Genomic DNA, 4,595 nt, shown 5'->3' with positions numbered 1-4,595 from the left:
TAACCTCTGAAATTCACTGTTCTGGTTATTTTCTACAACATAATTTTGCACATTTAAGCTGAAACAGAACCCACCATCCCATGCCATGATCTGAAAGGATGGTGCTACAGCTTGAATGTTTGATCTCCACTTTTTAATTTCCCAAAGTCCTGGAGTCCAGAAAGCCCAGGGCTGGACAAACCACCTCTCACATCTCCTCCAATCCCCCTATCAGCCATCCAGCCAAGATGTCCCTGTTAATACCAGCAGGGAGTGTCCCTCGGGAAGACACAGGAGAGGATGTTCCACTTGGTCAAGCCATCTCACCTGTGTCCACTGGGCCCATGCTGGCCCTTTAAGGGAGTGAGAGTAATTTGGCTGGGGGCCAAACCCCTCCTCTCAGGAAGCCTGGACAAACCCAAAAAGGGGAGAGGGGAAGGCAGAGACTAGTTGTCAGGACACTAAAGGTGGGTCTCTCTCCCCACAGGGCTGAAGAGGGACACCCTGCTTCCATGCAGGGCCTCTGATAGTCGCATAGGCACCCCTCCTCAGAAGGCCCAGTCCCAGTCAAGTGTCAGCTCCAGGAACTTCAGTCTATTTTCCCCAAATGGGCTTGATGCAGCTTGCTGAGTGAGGATTTTGACTTTCAGAACTAGCACACTGCCTGTTCAGCGGGAGGAAGAAAATGCCCTCCCACAGCCCATGACTCCAACTGTGTTTCCCTTACAGACATCTCCTTGCTGGGACTCCAGGCTCTTCTGGCTGCAGAAAATGCCACAGGCCAAATATGACCCAGGAATCTGCATGTTTCTGGGGATCGCTGAGATCACTGCACTCCCTATAGCAGCCCAAGGCAGAGCAGCCACTGCTTCTGCCGTCTTGAGTCGGGGGGCCCTTCCTGGTTGGGGATGCATGAGCCCAGTCTTCCTGAGGAAGGTAGGCATCTGGCTGTTCCCCAAGTCCACACACCCTGCTGGGAGCAAATCCCCTGAGCTCAGGGTCTCAGTATATTTTGTGCCTTATGTGCAAAACCCCAACCTCCACCATCTCCATCACCTCCATTAAAACAACTGTCTGAGGAAAGCTCCAGGCTTCCAGGAAAACTTACTATGTCCCAACCAACACCCGATGACAGGCCCTCAACCTCCCTTTCTTCAATCATTTAATAGAAAGAACTTACAATTGACAACATACGTCTCTTGCAACTCAGAAGGGATTCTCTCAGAACCTGAGAGCCATTCCCTTGAAATGTAATCATCTAGCAGGAGAAGGCCTCTCTCCCATCTCTGTGGAAAGACAGAATTCTTGGACAATTGTCACACACACAGCTGGCCTAATTGCATTTACAGTGACCAACTCTATGTTTTCTTCACTGACTCACAAGCTCATACTCTCCCCTATCCCTTCTTTCCCTTTTAAAATACCCAAATTTCCTCTGCACAGACTATAATGGAGCTCAGGTATCTCCTCTACCGTGATTAGTTACCTAATAAAATCTGTTCCTACTGCTTTACCTGATGTCTTGTACTTATCTGTGACATCACCGCAAGTAGACATTCGGGAGAGGAGGAAAAGGAGTCAAGGAGACCACCTAAGTCCACTCTCTGCACTCAGCCCCTCCAAGCACAGCAGCAGCCCGTGGAGCAGGAAGGCAGAGGAACCACATTCAGCAGGTGCACACGGCTGAGTGCCTAGTCCACAGGGTGCAATGGACTTGCCATCTGTGTATTCAAGGACTGGGCTGTAGGCAGGAAATGGAATATGCCACACAAGCCTCTGGGAAGTGTAGTCTTTGGGACAGTTACTTTGCCAAGAACTGTCTCCATTTTAGGATTATAGCCAGTCAACAGTGGCCACTCTCAAGGTGAAGAGAATCTACCCTCAGAAGTGAAACTCCCAGAATCCTCTGAGAGCTGCAGGCTGCAAGTCTTCCCTTCCCATGCCCCAGGGATTCTGGGTAATACAGTCCATCCTGCCTGTGACCGACTTCCACCTCGCTGCAAAGACTCCTTGGATCTGTGGGCTCCTGAGGTTTCTGGGTAATGCAGTTCTCCTGTCACTGCTCCCTTCACTGCAGAGGCTCTGGGGAGCTGTGGGTCCCTGGAGATTCTAGGTAGTGCAGTCTGTTGTTCTACCAATGCAGCCCTCACCACATTCACCTGGACTCTGCCCTCCCCAGGGGATGTGGGGAATGCAGTATGTTCTGCCCACCAATACCTCCTTTCACCCTCATGCCAAAGGCTCCTAAGGAAGCTGGGTAGTATGACTCAGTGCTCTAACAATATAGCACTCACGACAGAGGCCTCTAGGAGCTACAGGGGCAAATTCACCTGGGCACCCCCACAGATTCTGGACAGTAGCAGTTGTAGTCCAGTGTTCTGCCCATGAAGTCCTCACCTTGATGGCCTCCAGAAGCTGCTGACCCCTGGGGATTCTGGGTAGTATATTCTGATACTCTACCAAGGCAGTCCTAACATCATCTACAACCACCTCCCAGGGATTCTGGGGAGTGTATTCTGTCATTCTGCCCATTAATTCCTCCTTCATTCTCACCCCGAAGGCTCCTGGATAGTATACTTCAGTGCTCTATCAACATAACCTTTACCACAGAGGCCCCTAGGAAACACACGAAGCATATTCACCTGGGCACCCCCAGGGATTCTGGACAGTGTTCTGCCCATGCAGCCCTCACCATATGGCCTCTGGAAGATTCATGCCCCCAAGGATTCTGGGTAGTGTAATCTAGCATTCTGCCTTTTCTTTTTTTAAATATTTATTTTTTAGTTTTCGGCGGACACAACATCTTTGTTTTGTATGTGGTGCTGAGGATCGAACCCGGGCCACATGCATGCCAGGCGAGCACACTACCACTTGAGCCACATCCCCAGCCCCTATAATGCTAATTTTTTTTGGGGGGTGCTGGGGATTGAACCCAAGGCCTTGTGCATGCAAAGCAAGCACTCTACCAACTGAGCTATATCCTCAGCCCGCATTCTGCATTTTCACAGCAGAGAATCTGAAGCCCCAACAGCTCTGTGCCCCAACCGTCCACCCAGCTCCTCCTGGCAGGAACTGATGGAAGCTGCACCCACTACAGGGACACCAGTTGGGACTGGGAGGCAGCCTACCAGCTTTGATCACACAATGGACCAGATCAGGGGCTGTGCTGTCTCAAGGGGTCTATTGTGGCCTGGTGGGATGGCCCCTGGCCAGCCAAAGGCCATCATGCTTTCCAGAGTAAGAGCTTCAAGGCAGGACACAAGATATAGGTCAGGGCTATTAAGGCTCCAGTGACATCTGTGGTCCCTGGAGGTAAGGGAGACAAGCCTAAACCCTCAGGGATCTTGCCCTTCATCTGCCTAGGGGCTAAGTTCTGAGGAAACCTACAAACCAGAATTGCAGAGGGGAAGCTGAGTGCTGTAAAAACAAGGTCACTAACTGGAGCTCAGGGGCTGAGGGGAGAGCGTAGGTCTCCAGTGGGGACATTGAAATACACAGGTCCACATTGTTTTTGAATGAGGAATCTTATTGCACTGGCTCAGAAATTCCAGACAAGCTTGCAATCAGCCAGCACCCTGGACAATTGGCCTGTTTACTCTCACAACAGCCAGTGTGCACACAGGGCTGGCACCACCAAAATGATCAGACATCACCAGGGAGAGTAGTCAGATATCAGGGTGATTGGACTTCCACTCAACAGTTCTCCCAGAGGAGATAGACTCTGCTGTGCACCCCAATGGGGATATCCTGTGGGTATGATGACAGAATACTGTGCACTATGACAGAATACTGGAGAATCCTGGACATATCTGGCTGGGTACACACTGTCTACTGTGACTAAGAGTCCTGGACACAGGAATAGGATAATGTTGTCCACTGCAGCAGAGTCCTGGATATAGGATTGGGTGGAGCCCCCCATTGTGAGTGAAAGTCCAGAACATAAAGGACTAGGTGCATACTGTCCATTGTGACTGAAATCCTGGACACAAAGGACAGAGTACACACTGCCTGCTGTGTCTAAGAATCACAGACACATGGGGCAGGATTCACACTTTGACTAAGGGTCCTGGACTCATGGATCTGGGTGCACACAAACCTGTGACTTACAGTCCTGGACACAAAAGGCTGGGTGCACACTACTCACTGGGACTGAGAAACCTAGACATGAAAGGCAGCATGCACACTATTTGCAATGTCTGAGAATCCTGAACACCTGACCACTGTACTGGACATATGGGGTCAGGTGCACATAGTCCACTATAACTGAGAGTCTTAGCCAGATAGGACTGAGTGCTCACTCTCCACTGTGACTGACAATCCTGAACACACAGGATGCCCATGTTTAACATGATTGAGATTCCTGAACACAAATCTGGGTGCACATGGTCCTCTGTGACTGAGAGCCCTGGACACACAGGGCTGGTGCATACTGTGCACTGTGGATGAGAATCCTGAGCACTGGACCAGGTATTCACAGTCCACTATGACTGAGAATCTTGTACACTTTGGGAGGGGTGCACAATGTCCACTGTGACTGGGTTCTGAACGCAGGAACAGGTGCACACTTTTCACTGTTACTAAGTCCTGAACACAGAATCAAGAGGACACTGTCTACT

Source organism: Marmota marmota, unplaced genomic scaffold, assembly GCF_001458135.2.
Source record: "Marmota marmota marmota unplaced genomic scaffold, marMar, whole genome shotgun sequence".
NCBI lineage: Eukaryota > Metazoa > Chordata > Mammalia > Rodentia > Sciuridae > Marmota > Marmota marmota.
Note: the sequence above shows the minus strand (reverse complement) of the source record.